The sequence below is a fragment of the Alligator sinensis genome, unplaced genomic scaffold (assembly GCF_000455745.1).
Source record: "Alligator sinensis unplaced genomic scaffold, ASM45574v1 scaffold353_1, whole genome shotgun sequence".
NCBI lineage: Eukaryota > Metazoa > Chordata > Crocodylia > Alligatoridae > Alligator > Alligator sinensis.
The window spans coordinates 397,097-421,104 of record NW_005842075.1 but is presented as its reverse complement, the minus strand read 5'-3'; the positions used below and the strand labels follow the sequence as shown (position 1 = coordinate 421,104).

At 44.0% G+C, this 24,008-nt stretch overlaps 1 long non-coding RNA gene across 1 annotated transcript in view; it reads left to right on the top strand.

The window, feature by feature from the left end:
• The window catches only part of LOC112550301, a 65,181-nt gene that overhangs the window by 13,557 nt on the left and 27,616 nt on the right, over nucleotides 1–24,008 (top strand). Inside the window, exons 2-3 of the long non-coding RNA XR_003094075.1 lie at nucleotides 5,041–5,094; nucleotides 23,741–23,904. This is a non-coding gene — a long non-coding RNA (uncharacterized LOC112550301). The remainder of the gene's footprint in view (nucleotides 1–5,040; nucleotides 5,095–23,740; nucleotides 23,905–24,008) is intronic.

The window sequence follows — 24,008 nt, the reverse complement described above, 5'->3', positions numbered from 1 at the left end:
AAAATATTTGTAAAAGAAAAGGAAGTAGAATGATCCTACTGCAATCATACATACCTTATGCCATAGGTCCTGGTTGGGAGCATCATGGCTTGTGAAACAAAGACGTATCTGCTCCTAGGAGCTTTTTTTTTTTTTTTTTTTGGTTTTCTGTGACAGAAATGTCCTCTGACCAGAAGAGAACCAAATTTGAGTATAACAGAAGTAGTATAGACTCCTGGAAATTACCGCTGGAATTTAGCTTGGGGAGCTCAAACTACTACATGAGAAACTACTCTATAAGAAATTCCAGATGACAGGAATAGTAGCTATTCTGAACACAAGTTTTCATTAGGCATCAGAGCCTAATCAGTTATATTTATATATGTAAGTGCAATATCCCTGAATCAGAAAGAGAGCACTCAGTACCAGGAAAGTGAAAAGTATTGTGAAGTTGCTCCCATGGTATAAACATGCAGAGTAAAGTGCCTATTAAAAATGCAACCTGGTTAAATGAGTCTCAGTCATGACTTACAAGGTAATTTACCATGTTGCCTTTTCCACCTTAGTTATTGAATTTTTATAATACTTCTCTGTTATTGATCAGTTGTTACAGATTTTCTTATGAAGCAGAAGCAGAACATAGATATTTGGCACATATTCTACCTTACCTATCCCTATTGTACCTCTGCTTTATTTAAATTGTCTACTAACGTTGAAAGAATAAAGTGCAGCTCTAAAAGCCCATGATATAGTATTTTTCCACTCCTTGATATGTTCTTCTGTAAAATATTAGCCATCAAAGGGAATTTTGGGTGAGAATCTATTGAAAAGGTGTCCTAGTAGTTTTCTTATTGCTTGGGAATGCTTTCTATCCCTTGAGAAATTTCCACTAAGCATATGGGCTGTTCTAGTGAAGACAGGAAGATGAAATTAAAAATAAAAGCTAGCTGTAGATTATTGTAAAAAATAGAGAGGTCCTGAAAAGATTATAAATTATTTTATACAGTGAGCAGTGTTATTTCTGACAGCCATCTCTATAATATTCCTTCAATTTTGCAACATAATAGGGCATTTACACAAGATGCTTATGGTGGAGTTGCCTAATTAGCTCCACAGTAAAGTGTCACTGTCTACACGTGTGGAGCTATTAGGTTGGAGTATAGTAATTAACTAGTTAATAAACATAGTTTACTACTGCCCGACACAAGTACTGTCCTATGGAGGAGTTGTTTATTCCACTGCAATGCACATATAGATGGTGACCAGGGCTGGCTGAGGCATGAGGGTGCTATACTGCAGGGGCTGCCTGCTGGCTAGCCCCATATTGTAGCACCCTTGTGCCACATCCAGCCTGGCTTAACATGCTGTGATGCTTGGAGCACATGTAAATGTTGAGCCCAGGAGCGATAAACTCCAATGTGATCTACACCTGAGTTTATTCTGTTGCACTAATTTCACTTGTAGATGCACCCACAGCATATATAAAAAGAAAACAGGATCTTCTAAAACTGACCATGTTGTATTGTTTATTCAGTTAGACATTCACATTTACCAAAGCTTGTATTCTTCCTTGTGTAAGTACTGATCACTCCCCATAATGTGCAACAAAAAATGCATAGTTTAAGAATATGAGGACCATTCAGAAAGTACTATATTTACTTAAATACCAACACACCTTTTCCCCAAAAATTAGAATTCCAGAATTGGGGTGCATTTTAAGCAGGGATGGCCATTGTCTGCCCAGAAAAAAAACATGGAGAGGCTGTAAAATGACTGCTGTTTCTGTCCCTTCTCTCCAGAAAAGGGAAGGGAGGGGTGGAGTCCAGAAGGGGCAGAACCATCTGTGGTGCAGATCACACCCTGGCTGGATTTTCTGCTTCATGAGAAGTTTCAAACTAGCTGCAGCAGTGGCATTTCTATTCAGGCAGTCCTGAGAGTCAACTGATTTCATGGCTCATTATAATCTACCTGATTCCTACCAATTGCTCTTTAGGTGCTAATGACTCTCTGTTCTTTTTTAATAGTCTTGAAGTTCCATTAATCAGGCTAAAACTGTAGCTGTTTCTTGAGCAGGAAAGGGAGGGGTGAGTTAGTTGAACATCAGGCTTTATCCCTGCTCTATGCAGCCACAATTTTTGCTTCATTCTGTGTTCCCAAAAACAAGGTGCATGTCTTATTTGAGGATGTGTGGCATGCAAGAAGATATGGGAACACTTCTTGTTTTTTATCTCCTAAGCAAGCCATGAACATGGAAAATGTTATTCTTGGTGATTTCATACCTAAGGCAGCTACAGAAAACTCAGAGGTCCACAGCAAGACACTGAAAAAGCCAAACCAACTCATGCAAAGAGTCTGTACTGACAGAGACATGTCTGAGGTACTTCTGCACAATAACAGCTTATCTACACTAGTTTGTGTGCCACAGATGCAATTTCATCATTTGGATGGCCTATGCTGCCATCTACTCTATACAGTCCTTAGGATGAAGGATGGCCTATTTCAAAGAAAGATACACTTGCACTACTCTAAGCAGAGCAAGATGGAATCTGCAGTTACGGCTGTTGATAAATAGCAAATGGAGCTGTTGAAATTCATTCTGTAAACCTGACTGATTCCTAGTGAAACTCAACAACAGGACATCATCTGCTTACCAAAGAGGGGACAATTGGCAACCAGGGTGGATTAATAGGTCTAGCACCAAAGCTAGGCCATTCCAACTTGTGTCACAAACAGATACTCAATATGAACATAGACCACCAGTCCAGAAAAAAACTGTAGTCCTAATAGGAGCACATAAAATAATGCAGAGGCATGTGATGACAAATGTTAAGCAAACATGTATCATGCTGTAAATTAAGAAATGTATTTAAGACACATTGCAAAGAGCTGCCTGGTGATTGTGTCATTCAAGGAATGGATACCACATTTACACCAGTATAACTTACATGGGTTTCTTCACCAGTGTAAATTATGCTAGTATCTGGAGCAGGCAAAACAAGCAATTTCTAGGTTAGCTGCTCATAGACAGTTATTGCAGTGTCTTGCCCTGCTATAGCAGGGGAGCAGATAGCCTGTTTGCATCTAGCAAATTGCTATCTCAAAATAAGCTGCAGGTACATAACATGCATGCTGGTGTAACTTATTGTGGTGATGTTTTATCCTTGATTGTTTTCCTGGGATAGTTCTACTCCAGACTGAAGTAAGCTGGAGCATTGGGCCATGCATCATATGTCTATACTTTCTTCACTTTCTTACACTGGTGTAAAATCTTATCAAGCCTGTGTAAATGTTTTGTGTGTGCCCTCAAGTTCACAATAATTAATAATTGGAGCACCTACTGAACTGTGACATTATAGCTGCTTCAGACAGTGCTGCCAAACCTGCATGCCTCAGGACTTTTCAACACTGATAAGATAGCATATATTGCTCTAACTTCACTCTAGTACAAGTTGGACATCAGCTGCTTTGTGATGACTGGCTTAGGCTATGAAATCCTTCTTTCAGATAAGGAGCTGGATTAGAATTCCACCAGAATTCCCAGAAGAGCTGCTAATAGACCATCAATTAAATAACAATTGCCAGCATTGGGTTTTGAAACTTAGTGGTGATGTTTATGCCTCTTTCACAGCAGCTATAACCAGACAAGTGCTGTAAAACAATATGGTATCAAATCAAGACCACATCAGTTTGGAAATTCTTTAAACCATATAGACTAAAAATGATTTTTTTTTAAAAGAGAGAGATAAATTAAAATTGAAATGTTAAGGAAACTAACAAAGCCCTGAATGCTATACTGGCCAGTAATGACTCTGACTACCACCTGTTCATGACCATAGCACCTATTGAAATATTTATATCATAGAATCATCGAATCATAGAAAGCTAGGGTTGGAAGGGACCTCAGGAGGTCATCTAGTCCAACCACCTGCTCAAGCAGGACCATCCCCAACTAGATCATCCTGGCCAAAGCTTTGTCTAGCCAGGTCTTGAAAACCTCCAAGGATGGAGATTCCACCACCTCTCTGGGTAACCTGTTCCAGTGTTTTACTACCCTCCTGGTGAGAAAATCCTTCCTAATATCTAACCTAAACTTCCCTTGCTGCAACTTGAGACCATTGCCCCTTGTCCTGTCATCTGCCACCACAGACAACAGTCTACATCCATCCTTTTTTGAGCCCCCCTTCAGGTAGTTGAAAGCTGCTGTTAAATCCCCTCTCACTGTTCTCTTCTCTAGACTAAATAAGCCCAGTTCCCTCAGTCATGTCCCCCAGTCCTTTCACCATTTTTGTTTCCCTCCACTGGACCTTCTCCAATTTGTCCACATCCTTTCTGTAGTGGAGGGCCCAAAACTGGACATACTCCATATGTGGTCTCACCAGTGCTGAATAGAGAGGAATAATCACTTCCCTTGATCTCCTGGCAACACACCTACCAATGCCTCCCAGGATGTCATTAGCCTTCTTGGAAAGAAAGGCACACTGCTGGCTCATTTTCAGTTTATTGTCCACTGTAATCACCAGATCCTTGAGTGCTAGGGCTGAATATTGCTGCCTATTACTCTTCTATGTCTCTGTATTTGACTGTATACTAGTGCATCATTGCTAATATAAATTAGATACATTTTTCCATATGTGACACAAAATTCTCTCTTCTTTGTTCTGCCCCATCACAATCCCGAAGATCAGCTGACAGCAACCTCTTACTTGTACCATCAGTTTACTACTTTGTTTGGTGAAAACATGTGGGAGGTCATTCTTGGTAATCGCTCCTCAGCTTTAGGATCCCCTCCCCCTTGAAGCCCTCCAGAGCCCAAGCCAGGACATCTTTCAGAAATGGTGTAAAACCTTCCTATTTATGCAGGCATTGAACAAGCCAGGCTAGACTGAGACATTGTTTAAGGAGCTTTTGTTTCATATTCTGTTCCATTTGCCTTTATATTTTGTTTCTGTCTCTTACTATAAACTGCACTGAGCCTTCTTGGGAAGGGTGGGATATAAACCTAAAGAATAAATGAATAAATAAATAAAGTTTTTCTGTTTCCCATCTCTCTCTGAATTGCAGAAAGGACTAGAGAATCAAACCAGCACATCTACTAAAAAGTCTGGAAACATCTGAGTGAGTATACATGTCTTCAAAATTGCCAATTTACTTTTTTCAGTAACAATTCAGGATAGCAGAAGTATTCCCCACACTGTGTATTATATAGACAAAATATGTGCAGGTGTGAAACACATCTGTAATTATATGATAATTTATTAAAACATATTTAATATTTTGATCCCTGGTATAATTTGTAAGGAGCAAACACTGAATAAATGTACTTACGATTTAATTTTTCCCTTATGACTTTGTGTAGGAAATGAGCGGACATCTGTTTGAATACATCTCAGTTTTCTCTTGACCTTTATTGCACTTTATTGAAACATCCTAATTAAGCCTGTTCATCCTCTTCTCCTCTGCCTCAAACCCAAATTCAGTTCATTAGGCATACAAATGAAATTGGTGTTACAGAGATTAAGTGTAACCTTTTATTTTTGGTATTAATTCATTCTTACAACGAATCACAGAGGGTGCCTATAGATGTGCAGCAGGACTGCTTTGACACACTGTAATTACAGCCTGTCAGAGTAGACTCAATTAATCGAGTCTGCTAGAGTATGGCAATTACCGTGCTCCAGCAGACTCCAGTGTCACATGTATCACCATCCCCACACTGCCGTGGACTCAGTACTAGCCAGTTACCCCTCTGAGTTCACCTGAGCCTGAGAAACTTGAAAGTGCTTCTGGGCATGCCATGCACACATGCCAAACAGTAGCAGTACATTCCATTTTTTGGCATTGGTGCACAATAAGCAGGAACAAATGGGCATGTTTGCATGGTGGCATTCCTTAACATGATCAAAGATAATATACACTTGCATCTCTGTTTATAATCTAAAGAGATCAAATTATAGTAACCCCTACATTTTGTGGCAAGAGATTGTTTGCGTAAATGAGCTTTATTATAGTGTTGTGAAAAACTGAACTGAGCAATATTGCATAACCTTGTACAATGACATATAACCACACTCTGTGCAATACAGACCACTGCAAAAAATTAGAAGACACTTTTTAAAATCACTGGGATAAAATAAAAGATACACTACCAATAATAGCATACTCTCTGGGCATGTCAACACATGCATTTGATGCAGGACCACATCTACACATGCAGAGATGTGGCAGCATATTTGCTGCTCTGAGCACCAAACTGCTGTGAAGTCCTGCAGCCTTGCAACAGGCCCCTGCTGCCACCAAAGGGAGCTCCAGACTCCAGCTGCATCTTTATAAAAGCCAGCCCTGCTTGCTGCTCCCTGGCCAGGCACTTCGCTGGCCAGAAGCAGTGTGCACATCACAGGGGCAGCATGCAGCAGTGCTCTCCAGATGCAGCTGGTGAACTCAGACTGGTGGGGCAGTGGAGCGTCCCATGGAAGTGTGTGTTGGGGGGGAGGGGTTCCAGCCGGCCGGGAGTTGGGGGGCAGGGTTTGCAGCCTCCCTGCTACTGGCTGGAGTGTCCAGCTGGCTGCAAGCCGCCCCCCGCCCCAACCTCCCAGCTCGCTGCAAACACCATCCTGGCCAGCTGCAAGCCCCACCTTCTCCCACTCCCATGGGATGTTCCACTGCCCCACCAGTCTGAGTTCACCAGCTGCACCTGGTGCTCTCCTCACCATCTGTGCTTCTCCACAACATGGCTGCCCCTGCCCCTGCCCCTGGCAGTGACAACCAGTGCCCTGAGCTCCTGCTGGCCACTGCTCTGGCCCTGCTGGTCTGCCACACTAACCACCGGCTTGCCCATGACTGTCTGGGCACTCCCAGATCCACCACACACAATGACCGCCTGCCCAGCCACTGCGTACTGTCCCAGGGCTGCTACCACTGCACACCTGACACCTGGACCCCATGCAGCTAGCCGGACCCCAGTAGGGTCATCCACAACATGCTGCTGGACACCATTGCTGTGGCCACCCTCCTAGGCCTCCAGCTCCACTGCCTCTGGGCCCACCAGGCCAGCTAGGACTGGTAGGTGCACATCATCCAGCACATCTGGGATGACAAGCAGTGGCTGAAGGCATTCAGGATGACCCGGGCCACCTTCCAGCATCTCTTGGAGCAGCCCTGGCCACACCTGGAGTGGCAGGACACTGGCATGTGGCCGTCCCTCCCCACAGACACCCACTTGGCCCTCACCCTGCTGAATATGGCCACACCCGCCATCTTGCAGTATGTCGGCCATCTCTTTGGAGTGGGCAAGGCCACTGCCAGGGTGGCCATCCTGGAGGTGTGTGGAGCCCTCCAGGATGTGCTGGGGAACATGATGCTCTGCGTGCATGACCCACTGTTGGTGGGGGTGGTGTGCCATGACCTGAGATTGTTCCAGTGCATCAGGGCCCTGGACAAGACTCACATCCCAGTCATCTGCCCACCTCATGGTGACGACCTACTACAGCTGGGGGGCTTTCACTCCATGGTGCTCCAGGCCATCATGGACCACCGCAGGGCCTTCATGCATGTGACTGCCATCTGGGCAGGCAGCACCCATGATGCCCACGTCTTCAGGGACTCCACCCTGACAGGCCTGATGCAGAGTGGCTGCTTCATGCTGGGAGTGCTGGACCTGCAGCTGGGCATCATGGTGGTCCTCCCCCTCCTCATCTGGGATCCCGCCTACCCGCTCCTGCCCTGATTTATACAGCCCTACACCAGCCATCTGAACCACCTCAAGGCCCACTTTAGCCAGTGCCTGGGCTGGACCCATGCCCTGGTGGAGTGCACCTTCAGCTGCCTCAAGGTATGCTGGCGCAGCCTCACCACCCACCTCAGGTTTGCCAAGGACAACTTCCCCTGTGTCATTGTTGCAGCCTGTGTGCTGCATAACATCTGCAAGGCCTGGGGGGAGCTCTTCTGCAAGGTTTGGGTGGAGGAGGCATGGTGGGCAGAGGGCGCCTGGAAGCAGAAGCACCACCTGCAGCAGCAGTGAAAGCAGCAGTGAAAGCAGCAGCCACCCCCCAGTTGAGATGCCAGGAGAGCCACACAATTGCCAGTGGGGGCCAGGGCACCGAGTGTGCCCCTCAGTCCACATAAATAGCTCTTCTTGCAGCACCCACAACACATGCAGCAGGGGCATGCTTACGGCACAGCGCTGGCGTGGGGTGGGGACTACCCTTGTGTGCCTCCACACAGAAGACCCCTTCAGGGAGGGTCAGGGTGCAGACAGCTCCTTATCCCAGTCATCTGGGAGACCCATGCCCTCTGGGCCTGGGTGCTGTGGGCTGGGCCTGCAGGAGGGGGAGGTAGTGGGATTTGGAGAAGCAGGGCGTACTTCCTTAGCTTCCCTGTGAGTATGTTGTGGGAGACCATATCAAAAGCCTTGCTAAAATAAAGGTATACCACATCCACTAGTCTCCCTGCATCCATAGAGATAGTCATCTCATCATAGAAGGCAATCAGGTTTGTCAGGTATGACTAACCCTTGCCCTTGGTGAATCCATGCCGACTGTTCCTAATCAGCTGCTTCTTCTCCAAGTGCTTAGAAATGGGTTCCTTGAGGAACTGCTCCATGATTTTTCTGGGGACTGAGGTGACAGTCTGTAGTTCCCTGGATCTTCTTTTTTCCCTTTATTAATTATGGGCACTATATTTGACCTTTTCCAATCATCTGGGACCTCTCCCAATCACCATGAGTTTTCAAAGATGATGGCCAGCAGCTCTGCAATCACATCAGCCAACTCCCTCAGCATCCTCAGGTGCATCCCATCCAGCCCCCAAGTTGTATATGTCCAGCTTTCCTAAATAGACCCCAACCTGTTCTTTCTCCACTGTTGGCTGCTCACCTCCTCTCCAAACTGTGCTGCTTGTTGGAGTAGTCTGGGAGCTGTCCTTGCACGTGAAGACTTGGGTGAAAGAGGCATTGAGTGTGAAAAGACTGAAGTGAAAAAGGCATCACAGCCTTTTCTGCATCCTCTGTCACTAGGTTGCCTTCTCCATTCCGTAAGGAACCCACACTTTCCCTGACCTTCCTCTGGTTGCTAGCATACTAGCTGCAACTCCAATTGCGCTTTGGCCTTCCCAACTTCATCCCTGCATGCCTGAGCAATACTCTTATACTCCTGCCTAGTTGTTTGTCCAAGTTTCAACTTTTTATAAGCCTCCTTTTTGTGATTTATTTTACTGAAGAGTTCCATGAAGATTTCAGCTTGTTGCCAGAGATCACAAGTTTCCAGCTTCCACCTTCCTGGGAGTCTATATCCTCTCCCTTCTCTAGCACTGCCTTTGCTGGTCCTTCCTGCCCAGTCCTAGAGGTCTTCTTCAATATTAAATCAATGGAGCCCTCATGGTGTAGGATGCCTCAGTCTTACCTACTCCTCCTGTACCTCTCTTGTCTGCTCCCTGAGGGACACCACCAGGAGGAACTCCTCACATCACAGGCACTCTCCCACCTGGCCATCACTGGAAGGAACCTGCAAGCTACCGTCTCCACAGCGCCAAACCTGGACCTGGGTGGAAGCCTTGACAGTGAGCAGTCCTCCCTCGACAGACACCTCACAGGTACAAGCAGAGGCAGTGGCTTTGGCATTGCAACATCCTATAGACATTTCCCTGGGTCTCTTAATCTGTTGCCTCTTTCTTCCTGCCCTTCTCTTGCTGCAGACCTTCCCTAGCAAACTTACCTGTAAGCTGGCCTGTACTGCTCCTTGCTCCTGAAAGGTTCCTTTTTCCCTGCTTCTTCTCACCAAGCTTAAAGGCTCCTCTCAAAGAGAGAGGCAGCGAACTGATCAACAAACTGCTGCCCCTGTTTGCTTGCTCCCTGGTCACTCAGGGAGTCTCCTTTTATACCCTGCTGGGCCTGCTGGGCTCCTCCCCATCGGTGGCACTTTTGTCAGGCACAGGCAGCAATCACCCAGCAGTCACTCACTACCAGCTTCTCAGAGCATACACTCAAAACACATGCAGCCCACCAAACAAACACTCAGCAAGCCAAACACACAGGCAGCTCTGGATCACTTACCTTCCCAGGATACAATCTGGTGTCTGGCTTCTCATCCTTTTCCCTTTCCTACCCTTGCTTGCTCCTTGCTGCTGAGCGCCATGTCTAGTGGGGCTCAGGGGCTCTAAATTCTGCAGCAAGCTATTCCACCCTAGCCAACTTCCAGTAGCTTGCCAATAGCCCAGCCAGTTAGATGGGACGGCACCACTGGTCAGATCTGGCCTGTAGACCATATATTTGACACCTCTGCATTGCATTACTGGATATAGAAGTTCTTCCAGAGTTTCCTGGTTTCTGAGGGAGGAAACTCTGTTGTGTGACTGTCTGTGCAAATTGCAATTTTCAGATTACGGGCATAAAATGGCCTTTGAAGACAATGGAGAAGATAAGGGTGCTATGAGACACCTTTCACTATTAAGTACTGTATTTGTATGTGTGCATTTTGCATTTTGGGGCAAGCAACCTGAAACATGTCACTGGGAAAGCGCACAAAGAACTTTGTAGATTTTATGTAAATCCAATGTGGAAATGTGAAAGTCTTTGCTTGTAAACTTTTTGGTGTATGGTGGGTGCTTCTGGATCGCAAATAATAAAAAACCCAAAATAATTAGGTATGTATTTATACCTTTTCAAAGCAATTCTTCTTTCATTTTAATTTGAATGATGTAGATTTCCAGATGAATCTATTGTGTTAATGGAATTCTCAATGTATATTTCTAGAAGTGTATACATTCTTACTTAGCTTACCTCCATATTGGGACTAGGCGCAAAGTGACCCAATACTTGTAATAATACCCCAAACTGAAACAGGATTTTATGTAGATCCCTGTAAATGTGTTGTCTTAGAATTTATTCAGCCAATATATAAGAATGATTCTCATTTAAGTTACAGGAGGAAAAATGACACAGCATGCCTCTCCTATGGACTAAAGTAAATTGATTTTCATTGACTCAGCTTACCACAGGCACTGCTCATACTAATGCAGCCTTATTAAATTCAGGAAAAACTACTGCACTCAAGCCTGAAGTAAGCTAAACAGTGCTCAAATGCTATACTGCAGATATATATTTCAGATGTTGTCTTTGATGAATGACATGTAATGGAAACAGTGCATAACTTGCTCCAGGAAAACAGCTAAAAATTTTCTCTGCCATCTAATTACAGTAGCTCAAAGACATTTAAGACACAGCTAGAAAGGTTATTAACATTTTAAGTATACTGTATGCCATGACTACAGCACATTTTCTGACATTCCTGTAAAACTTCAGGCATCTGGAAACTTGATGGCTAAGAGGTTTGGTAATGAGATATAGAACCTTTCACCTCTAGGTCAATGGCATGAACTTGGTTTAGTCTGGCAGGACCTCAAGATTGCTGACATCTGTTAGCATCTATGAAATGTGATAATAGCAGCCTTTAGCCAAATTCCTAGCAGGGAAGTGTCTTCATCCCAAAACATCCATTAAGATTGCCCCAGATCCAATATAGGATATGCATGCGCATGTGCGCGCACACACGCATACACACACACTTTCCTAGTTTTTGAGCCTTCCCCCAGGTTCGAGGAGTAGGGCTCCATTGCTAACTGGTTGAACAGATGGGAGCAACATAAATCTACTAATTTTTTATGGACACAAAAGAAGTTTTTATAGAACCTTTCCCCTTCCAGGGGCACCATTCTATGCTGGGAAGAAGAGATTCTTTTCTAGAGATTTCATAGCATTGATGAAGCAAGCTGTCATCTATGAAAGCTTCTGCATCTCTAAAGCAGTTAGTTTCTGGTGCCGCCCTGCCCTGCCTTCTTTCTCTTGGGATAAAGTGGAAGAAGTTTTGGGGCCCTATTAAATTGTTTTTTGAGAACAGGAAGGAATTTTCCCCTTGCTATGAGATTGAAAGAATGGATTTTTTTTTAAACTTCCTCCCAGTGGGTATTCATTTTGTTGCAAGGTGGCAGTGGCCATTACAGGCTTAATAAGAGGTCAATTTCCATGGGAAATTGGAATTGTAACTAGATTAAGGAAGGAATCTCCTCAAGAAAGGACATAGTGGGATTAGGACTCCTAAGGGGACAGCAATCCTTTAACCTTGGTACTGAGTAAAGCGTCACAGCAATGATGCTGTTAATGGAAAGAGAGGCTGATGGCAGCTCTCTACTAGGTACCATGGATTACAAAGCAAGGATGACCATTCTGGACAAGTTATTACCAGATAGTTGCCAGATGTGTTGCTCAATAAAAGTTATAACCCAGGTTAAATAATATTCCTGTTGTTTTAGGTTTCCTCCTACCATGTCCAGTACAACTATTCCTATCAATATGCTTATGAAACAAACTGATTTCTGCTGGATTGCCAAAGACTGAATAGGTTAAAATGTTGAACTACTAAAGATCTTTGAAAAGAGCTTTGAAGCATATTGGCAGAAATGGGGGCTTGGAGGAATGTCAATGGGCATCCTTTGTGAGTATTATGTTGATGCACATATTAAAATGTGCAAGGAATGCAACCTTCTGCATCTTCCTTTATTTATTAGATAGAATTTTGAATACTGAAGTTAAAATTCTGGGCCCATTAAAATCAATAGCAAAACTCACTTTGACTTGAATAAGGCCATGACTCCATGAATACACTTACCTTTTCATACATTCATCCTATGCTTAGTGATCATTTGATCCATGAGAAGCCCATGGGTTATGCACTGTAGTCTCTAGATCAAAATATTTTGCTTCTGTTATCAAGCATTATCTATTATAGAAAAATCTAGCATCTGCCTCTTCCAGGAAATAGAATTGAAATAAGTGGAATACATTAGAAAGTGTCATTAAATTTATATGAGAACTCTAATGATGCCTATTTTCTTCCTATCCTTTCTAAATTATACCTGCTCTGGGAAAGGTATACTTTCTTCAGATTTCTTTCTCCCCATTCATTGTACACTATCAAACACAGGGAGTAATTACCAGTAGTTGAATGTCAAGTTAGATCCCACAGGTTTCTATTCTAGGATTAATAAAAATGAATATTTTTAATTAATTTAAGATGGAGTAGAGATTATGCTAATCAAATCAAAGATGTTATCAAGCTTGAGGGGATCACAAATGATCTGGGAATAAGATTAAAATGCAATACAATCTTTATGAATTGGAGAAACAGGCTGAAATCAGATGCAATCAATAGACTGAAATTTAGTAATGGCTAACATTCAAATAGCAAGAAGTAATTCAGGACAAATATGTAGAAAGGAAAAAAATATTGGTTAGGCAGCACTATCACAGAGAAGCATCAGGGAGATACAGCAGATAAGACAATGAATACTTTGTAAATAAGGCTGCAAGTAGTCCAGTATTAAATATTTTACTTTAAAAATTTTACTTTAAAAATGTACATTTGTTGGCAAATAACCCAAACTGAGATCCTGTACATCAGCGAGAGGGAGAGCATAAGCCATTAGAGCACGCAAGGCCTGTACTACTGCCACCTGCAAGACTTTCTCCGGACCTGTTTCTGGGCTTGCCCCTCCCCTACAGTTGTGTGTTGGGGTTGCTCCCTTTTTGTTACACATCCTCAAGTGCTGTGTCACTGTATTTGTGTGTGGTATTTTTATTGGGTGATTGTATATGAAGTGAATCCATACATTTCTTTTCTTTTTAAAAATTAACAGTGATCACAATAATAAGAAATAATAACAAAGATTGTGATTGATTTCAGAAAAAGTTTCAGATGTTGTGGAACAAATAACTAAGTGAGCTGGGACTTGTTTAGCCTAGAGATTGCCTGGATCCATATGTGGTACCACAACAATAGAGATTAGCTGGCTGGGGCAGTGGGTTTCACACTGCCCCAGCCAGGAAAAATCATCCCAAACTTCACAGGTCCATCCATTAGTACTCCTCCTCTGAGCTACTATTTGTAACAGAATACTCCTGGGTGGATCACTGGCAACAAGGAATAACTGTTCCCTTTCTAGAATTTAAAGCATAAGCCTTTCCCAGCTCTATTAACTATGGCTGAACAAGTTCCTCAGTTTGTACATATAACCCAAGAACCAATCAGTGCCAAACTGGCCACGTCTACACGAGTGGCAGACTGTGCAGTTTTTAACCAAGTACATAACCAAGTACTAAATATATAACCAAGTACTAAATAACTGTGCAGTAACTGGTGTTACTGCGCAGTAGTGTCCTCCAGTTTTTCTGATGCTACTGCGCAGTCATCATGATTGGTGCCCCCCAATGCTACTGTGCAGCAGCATCTCGTGTAGATGCAGCCACTGTGTAGGTGTGGATTGCACAGTCCTTCTGGTTTAATCATGAGGGGGATGGAGATCATGGTTTTACACTGAGTTATCCTTGACTGTCATTTCTGGACGTTTCCCTAGATCCTGGATCTGGTGACTGTTAGGTCCTACTCCATGCCCCGTTCTACTGGCAGAACTCTGGGGCAGAGGACAAAGGCATATGGAGGACAGAGGTTTGCTTAAGAGTGGCCATTTGGTTTTGAGCTAGAAGATTTTTAGAAGGTCTTTGATTTTAGAGCAATTGATCCGATGCTGTATTGGGGACAGAGACTATTTTTATAATAGCGTATCTGGAATACAAAACAGCTCTTATTTTTAACTTTAAAGCATACTCCATAACAGAGATTCCATTTTTCCTGTCAAATTCCACTACACTTTTAAAAGCACAAGTACTTCTTGTTAGGACAGCAGACATAACTGTATGAAACTCCAAATTGTTTCTTTCGCCCACTCCCAATTTTAGATCATCTTTCACATTTGAACAGCTTCCCTCCTCCTCCTCCTCTTTCAAAAAACTTCTGACATCTGTTCTCTTCTTCTCATAGCAGGCACTCTACCCTCTGCCTTTGCCATTTTTATTGTACCCACTTGTGCATTTAAACTACATGCTCTTTGGGGCAATAGGTTCTTGTTTGCATGGCATTTTTTACCTTTGTAATGTATTGTCAAGTGCTATGTATATTTACAGCACTATATAAATAATAATGTAGTTAGACTTGAAAGGCAATTCCCTAGTTAACACCTCCCACATGTGGTGATTAAGTACTAGGCTCATGAGACACACAAACTCAGTGAAGACACATTTCTAGAAAGAGACTGCAAATTCCTCTCTCCAGATGGTCTGCAGTTGGTGAATAATTACGTGGATTGGTTGGTGCTCTACTAATCAATCATTGCAGCAACAAGAAGAAGGTACATGTCAGGGTGAGGGATAAAGTCTTTTGGATAAAACCCAGGTTGCCATTTGTATATTTGAGCCACTCGTCAAAAGTAACCTTTTTTGTTTTGCTTTACTCTGTATTTATCATAATAAGAATAAATCTAGGCAACTAAAATGCAAATAGGGCGTGTCTACATGTCTCCGTATGGTGATATAGCAATGCGCTACATCTCCATACAGATGCTATAGAGATGTAGTGATCACGTGGGTCTACATGTGATTGGCAGCTACGTCGCTGTAGCAGTGCACTTCCCTGGTATAGCACGTTGCTATGATGATGTAGCAGCAAAATCTAACAGTGCGCGAGTCACACAACGCAATATAGGTGGTTACTGCACCATGCTTGAGCACAGCACTGTAGCAACATGTAGATGCATGTATAGAGAAACTAAATGGCAACAAGCTCAGGCTGAAGATGACAGTAGTATCACAGCCTGAAAAAATATCTAGGTGGGATCTCCAGAGGATAGTAAATTAGCCTTTATTTCCTGTATCAGGCATAGGAGACTATGAAGCCTTCTCTCACCAATGTCTGTTGTTAGCTCAGTGTAAAATTTGAAACTAGAGTGTAGATCCTAAGATTTCTGCCTAGCATCATGTGCATGAAAAGAATACTGATCTAAACTAGATTAGAAACAATATATTTAGAAATGAAGTTTCCTGGGATCCCAAATAGATCGGAGTCTAATGGCAAAGACTTTTTCTTTGTTGTTTTAATTCCTTACGAGCATACTAGGAAAATTATTTTGTTTTTTGTGAGTGTAACAGGGAACCCTAGCCCTGTTACTAGGAAGCAGAGTGGCCCCTTTAAGACCAGAGTCTTCAGAGCACGGCCTGCCAGCAGAGCAGGGGTTAAAGGGTATCTATGCAGTCCAGTTAGCTGACTGGAGTGATCACATGACTGTGTGAGAGCTCAGGCCAGAGCTATATAAGCCCTGGGCTGGGCCAGCTGAGTGGGCAGCTCAGGCTGTGGCAGAGTGTGGGTTCCTGAAGGCTCCAAGAAACTGTGAAACAGCCCTGCCAGTGAGAGCACCAGGCTGAGTGACCTAGAGACATGGAGCCATGGGTAAGCAGGCTAACTGCCTCTATTATTTTTGTTTTGTTTTGTTATAGCCCAGAGGTTTAGTGTTTATGTTGTAATTTAATCCGGTGATTTATGGCTGAAGCTCCACACAACCACACCTTGGCTGAGGCTGAGGTGTGTGGAGGTGGAGGCCTCATAAGTGCCCACAGGGGCATAGCTACAGGATCCAGAGAGCGCAGTGCCACAGGAGGCACAGCTATACAGGGCCAGGGGCCCAGAGAAAATTGAGTGAAGCTGGTGCCTCAAAGCTGGGCCCAATACAGTGGATCTGAGCTGGACAACTTAGCTACATAAAAAGGGGCAGAAGCCGCATTGGCTGGGACCCCAACAGGGTGGACAAAAGATGCAGATAACACCTGTGAGGCATGGGGCATGGTAAAGGGGAAGTATGGAGCCATGCAAATAGCCCTTAGGGGCAGAAGCTCCTCACCTCCAGGTGTTTGAGAGCAAAGACCGGATCTGGGAAGCCCTGAGGCAGCCTCTCTTTTGAGAACCCAAAAACATCAAGACATGGCAGGAGAGTGAAGGGAAGTCTGTTTCCAGAAGCTACTGCAAATAAAAAGGGACTTTGGGGGCTTCCAGGCATTCTCAAATAACCCTGGGGATGGCACCCTGTTACAGTGAGGAATTAAATGGGAGAGGGGGGGACTAGGGAGAATTAAATGTTAACATAAAAAAACCCAAGGTGAGATATTACAGTTTTACAGCCTAAGCTTTCAAAGCTGTTAACAATAGTCAAAACTAAGACAGTTTTTTCTAGAGAAACATGATGGGCTTATTTATAGATGTGTAGTCTGAAAAGTTTATAGGTGCCGTGGGAAGTGATGAGTACTTAGTGGGGGAATCTTTGTGGTTCTCATGAGCCCTTTGTGATGTTTTGCAAACTATTGGTTGCAGATGGAGATCTCCTGGAAAGTCGTATAAGAAACTTCCCTCTCCCTCTAAAATAATCCATCCAAAGAAAGTGCATGCTAGCAAATATAGTGAATTGTAATGAAAACGGTATGGTTATTGTTCAAAGTGTGGCCATAACAGCAGTAAAGACAAAGAGTGCTGCATTTCAATCTGCTTGGTGTTTTTTCATCAAATAAGTTGACGAAAAAGCAGGTGGCTACAACAAAGCAAGACTAGTTTTCAATTACTGCAGGTATGACTCAGAAATATATAAGTGAGCAATATAAGAAGTCTGTGAAACCAGTGAGGCACAAAGTACAGAATAACATGATTTCAAAGACCTACATTTGCAGAAGATTCATCTATACCAAAGTTAAATACTTTATGACTTCATATACCACCTCCCAAGAATACATAGCAATATTTAAAAAAACACAGAAAACACACAAATCTTAAGGGGAAACAAATTGTAGAGAGGTATATATTGTATACTTATATTAATGACACTGCCTTCCATTATCACCTATGCATTCTGGGGTGATACAATACATAAAACTTCTGTAAATATTCCTGTTGGTGGCACACTCACTGATGTTGTTGAAGATATACCTTTCAACATGGGGGAAACCAGTACAACCTGTAATTGGCCAATGCTTTATGTTGAATACTGTTCAGTTAATTTGGGAAGTGTCAAGAAGTGCCAAAACCTTCAGGTGGATGAATATCTGAAGAAAGTAATGGAACCCAAGAGAGAAATGCCATCAAAAGGCAAAAAAGTTAAATAATGAATTTAACCAACAGCATCCACAAGCCAGAGGGAAAGAAATACAAAAACACACTAAGATGGTGTTGGAGCATGTCTCCCATGCTCCCAAAGAGCATGGGATGGGGATCAGTAAAGGGAAAACTGCTGGACCCTGAGATGAGAGTAGAGGGCCCAAGAAGGGCCACTGGAGCTGCTTACCTGAAGGCGAGACTCCTGGCAGCATTGAGAAATCAGTGGATGGACCCCACAAACCCTGAGACATGCTTTAAAAGTGTGTGCTGGGTGCACATGGTGAGGCAGCCAGCTGCTTCTGGTTTGGCCAGATGTACCAAGCTGGGTTCAAAAGAAAGCCAGCAGCCAGCTGAGAGCCTGCACACCAGGAAGATTAGCACTGGCAGGAGAGCCTGCATGCCAGGGAAGACCAGCACCAGCAGGGGAGCAGGCATGCTGGGGAAGACTGGCACTGGCAGGAGAGCCTGCACACTGGGGAACACTGGCATCAGCAGGAAAGCCAGCACAGCAGGGATGACTGACACCAACAACTTAGCCTGATCACTAGGAAGAACCAGAATGCCAGAGTTAGCCAACAACTGACTGAGAGCCAGCAAATTGGAAGTAGCTTTCAGAGAGGGGAAGGTTGGCTAGATACAGGAAACCTGCAGCAGAGAGGGGACAGAAGAAAAGCAATACAAGTGTGGTCAATCAAAGGAGTGTCCGGCAAGAGAGGCACTGGAGCAGGACCCCAGACTGAGGACAGCATCTAAGTGTGAGACTAATAATGACATGGTTTCATTTATAAGTTGTGATAAGACTATTATGAAATTAGACTGAGCAATTACGATTATTAACACTGAACCTTATAAAGTGACTTTAGGTTTATTTTTGAGTAATGGTTGGTGAAAGGTGGAGTATAAGGGGAGGTAGGAGCCCCAAGAAGACAGTCATCAGTCTTGCCTGAACATTTTAACCCATGGGAAGCTTCCACTCAAAATAGGTACAATCTAAGTTGTGGCGGGCAGGAACGGAAGACACCACTCAGGCACAGGCACAAGCACAGGCATAGGCACCGAGAATATTTATTGATTGTTAAGGAGGCCCCACCAGACAAGAAGTACACTTCAGCACATCTAATTATACCATGTCAAGTAATCCGCTTGTGGAGATGGGTAGATTTTTACTACCACATTTACTCAATTCTAAAACAAGCCTCCCCACCCCTCAATTTAACATGAGGAAACAAAACCCCTCATCTTAGAATTAAGTATGGGGGGGAGGAGGAGGCAGGCAGCCACTGTGGTTTGGGCTCCAGGCTTTACTTGAGGTTAGGGCTGTAGTTGCTGCCTGTCGCCCCTCCCTCTCCCCTCCCCCCCATACCTTGCTATCTCCCCCCGAAGCCTTTTCTCCCTGTCTCCCCCCCAACACACACAGCCTCTGCTCCCCTGTCCCCGTCTGCCCCCTCTGCTTCTCCTTGCTCCATGATGGCAAGCTCTGCATGTTGCAGCCTGGCCTATGGAGCACTGCCCCAGCCCAGGCTTATAGCAGTATCATGTAGCCTACACAGCTGTTGTGGGACTGGGCTGGGGCCATGCTCAGTGCCCCAGGCTAGAACAGCCCTGCCAGCCCAGAGGCTGGGGGGTGGAGGGAGAGCAGAGGCTGGGGGGAAAGGAAGAAGCAGAGGCTGCAGAGAGAAGTGGGGAGCTGAGGCTGTGGATGGGGCATGGCAGGGGGCAGAGGTGGAAGGAGGGCAGGCACAAGCTGGGGACAAGGTGCTTGACCTCCCCCTCACTACCTGCATCCCCCCTGCCTGCCCCCTGTAGCAGTAGGAGGGATGAATTAAAGATGACTCTCTAATAGATTCTATACATGGAAAATTATAACAAATTTATTCATTTTCCATGTATCACATCTATTTATTGTGGAGGTTGTCTTAAATTCAGGGTCATCTTAGATTTGAGTAAATATAGTAATACAATAGCAGCTGACAATTATGACTTGATGAGTTCTATGAATGTCATGAAGAGACATGTATTAAAAGAACAAGCAAGCAAAGACATCACCTTTATAATTAGGGACATGAATGCAAAAGTTGGATGCATAACATCCTACTGGAGATATAACCTCCTATTTTCTGTTACAGAAGTAACAGGAAATAGCAACCAGGTTTCTTAAATGAGTCTAATTTAAGTATGATGTTTTAATCACTAGTCTTTATAAGCACTCAGTATCCTGGACATTTTTATATTCACAGGGGTCACCTAACAGCAAGAAAAAGAAACATGCTTTTTGCTTCTCATCAATCAAAGGGGAGGTATGGAGCAAACTTTGCAGTTTTCTGCAGGTTTCCATGGGAAACAGATTTCAAGGATCCCTGGTTATAACACATTCCATTACACCAACTATAGAAGAAGGCACAAGTAGGGCATCTTTAAACAATTTTATGTTTTGTTGCACATTTATATAGTGTTATAAATGACTGATGTTCTTGCTGAGATGAATTCCTTTTCTAAGAACAAACTTACCATACCTAAGTGTTGTATAAAAATCAATAAGATTGCACAAGATTTAAGCAAGGGCAGAATTTGGGCTCTGAATAAATTCTCTTAATACTTTTAGAAAATCTGTATTGCCCTGCCTAACTTTATACTATTTTAGTAGTACTTGCTATTATTATCACAACACTCTCTTTTACATTGATTCATTTCCTCAAATACTGGGAACATGATCTAGCAGAAAGTAGTTGTGTTGCAAACATTTTATCTACAATTTTCAATCATGCCTTTAACTTTCTCCATCAATTTCTTTTCCTTCAAAAAGCACAAAAAATAAATGGCAGGGTCAAGGGCTGTAACTTTGTTGATCATCATGACATGACTTGTTCATTTTGTGTACCTGAATGTGTAAGCACTTATTTGTTAAAGAACTGCTTATTGTTAATGTTGTGCAGCTCTTCTATTATCAAAAAGTCTGTCCTGTCTTGGTTTTTCCCTGTACAGCTGCTACCTCCAGGTTATCCACATATCAAACCATTACAGAAGTGAATTTAGGATTGAACCTAAAAACTCTCGCTTATATGAGTATCTTTACTTATTCTATGCTACTCAGGTTCTTAAAGAACTCATCACCATGGCATCTGAATGTTGCAGCTAACCCTACTGGGTGCATCCACACATGCAGGCACATGGGCTTGCAGCAGCTCAAATAGGAGAGGCACAAATTTGTGCTAGAGATTTTTGCCTTAGCGCATGTGCCTGAACATGCACTTTGGTGTGGGGCAAGTTTTGCCACTTGGGGCCAGCTGACCCTGCTCAACTCCTCCTGGATCTGCAGCAATATAAAAACCTGCCCTGGCGAGCAGCTCAGGGCTACTTGCTCTCAGGAGCTTCTGAGGTCCAGCTAGTTGACATATGGGGACACTTGCCCCCCCTGTGCCAGCTGGACTGTTGCAGCAGCCCTTACCTACAGTGGCCCCTGTACCCTCTACCCATTGTAGCAGTCTGGCAGTGGGGGCTGCTGCCTGGCTGTGACCCGCTGCCACCTGCAACAGCATCTGCACTCTTGGACCTACAACCCCATGTCTACACACCTGCCAGACCTGGATGGGGATCTGCAGTGCCTGGGCTATAGCATAGGCACTGCAGCAGAGCCATCTGCATCTCTGGACCAGCTGCCAGTGGACCATGGCTGCACAATTGGCCTTTCTGCAACACTGCTGCCACGTGTGCCTCTGCCCTGCCATCTGGGCAGCTATCGCCTGGAAGATGTGCTCAGTGTGGTGGCCTGCTTTGAACTATCAAAGTATGTCCTCCTGGCTTCAAATGGCCAGAAGGTCAGCCACCCCATTTGCCCTCCAGCTGGGTCCCGGGTGCCAGCTTTGAGCAGGCTCCTTTTCCTGGGTCCTGCCACTTGCCACATTAGCAGGAATCCTGATGGTCCCTATTTAAAAAGTGCAAATTCTCTAATATAAAATCCCCAGTTCACTATTTACATTACTCCAGATTCCATGTTTTTCCACAATTAAAACAAAAGACAACTAGAGAGAGAGAGAAATCAGTTGGGCAATGTTTTATCAATATATTTACAATTTTAAAACAATTTGGAAGCCCTACCAGTGCATCTATCGTCAAATAAATTCTAAATATCTATATGCTTTGATGTTTGCTTTGACTTTCTTATCATAGAAAAATTAGAATTCCCCCTGACCCCTTCACTAACCAGGATGTGGGGACAGCTGCCCCTGCAGCCACAGCTCCTGCCCTGTCTGGCAGCTGGGCTTGCTGGGTGTGTGATGGGGGGATTGCAGGAGGGGGGTGGGGAGATGTGGGGAGTGTGGGTGGGTGTGAAGGGGAATGTGGCGTTGGGGGGGGATGCCACACACCCACCAGTGCATGCCTTTGGACAAGAGCCATGGGTGGTGGCAGGAGCCATCCTGGTCCTAGTCCTGGTCCTGGTCCTGGTCCTGTCCAAAGGCACGGTAGTGAGCCAGGCTGAACTGGGCCTGATCTCTGTACACAGACCATAGGTGAGGCAGCACTTCAGCAGGTGCAGCCCAGCTGGCTGCTAGCACCGGGTGTGGCGGGTGTGGGGGGATGTGGGGTTTGTGGGAGAAAAGGTGTGCGGCAGCCCCCACTCAAGCTCCCTTAATCCCACCCACACCCATAAACTCTCACACCCCCATGTCCCTAATTTACCTGGGACAGCACCCAGGTCCCGGTCACACCACAGCCTTACCCCACTTCTGCTTACCCCGGTACACTAAGGGTGCATACTCCATCTCCTGGAGCAGCAGAAGCACCATAGAGACACTCTGGCCAGATACTAGAGCATTTTTATGGAGGACCTGCCTCCAGGTTGCCTTGGGCACAGTCCTGGACCATGCCTTGTCCCGCTTTTTTCTGCGGGGTTTTTTTTATATATACCTGTATTTCCAGGTATCAAATTTAGAGCCTGTGCTGCAAATATGCAGCACAGGGAACATTTTTTTGTTCCCAGCATGCCTCTTGCAACATCTCAAACTGCTTTGACAGGCTGCAAGAGACATGTGCATGCTTGTTTGGATGTGCCCATTGATTTTTAACTGAGTTCTCTATATAAGGACTACAAATGAGAGCAAAGAAAGCCATGTCTTACATGTCAAAATGTTTAGGGATAAAATGAGAATTGCAAAACATAAAACTGAGTTAGGTCTTGCAAAGCACATCAAGAAGGGCTCTTCAGCCATGTAAATAAAAAGAATGGGAATCAAAATGGGACCACTATACAGTGAATATGGAGTAAAAATTAGAGTAAATACATGTATGGACCACACCCTAAATTACTACTTTTCCTCATTTTTCAGTAAAGAGTATGATGTTGAATATAGTACAAAAGCAGGTAGCTAATTGAAATGAAGGACATGAAATGGGAAATTACCTCTATTTAGAAGAAAGCAACATTCAAATTTCTTAATGTGCTTCAGTTGAAGGGGGACTGGATAATGGGCACATGACATTTAGGATTAGTGCAGTTATGTTTAACAGATCTATCTATTTAGACATGATTTTGGTAAGTTAGGGGCATGTCATCTTGGAGAATAGCAAAAACATAGGAAGCATATAAGAGTGAGATAAACTCCGTTTAGTCTGACTTCAACAGAGTGTAGAACTCACAACAAATTCTGAAGAAAAGAGGTATTAAAACATGGAGGTAAACAGAATACAATAAAACCTGGGTTTACTGGGTTGGGTTACCAGACTAACTCAATATTTTTCTCTGATTACAGATTTTCTACACAAAGGAAATGTAATAGATCTCAATTGTCTAGACTTCAGTAAATTATTACATATGGGAAACATGGGAAATTATTAGTTGATCTGGAGAAGATGGAAATTAGCTGAAGTACTGTAACACTGGAAAAGAACTGTCTGAAAGTCAAAACTCCAACAGGTAATGTTCAAGGGGGTCACATGCAGAGAGGCATTTTCCTCAGGCAGGAGAAAGATCCAAAGCCCCAGAAGCCAGGACTGGTAGAGTCAGCAGGAACGTGGATC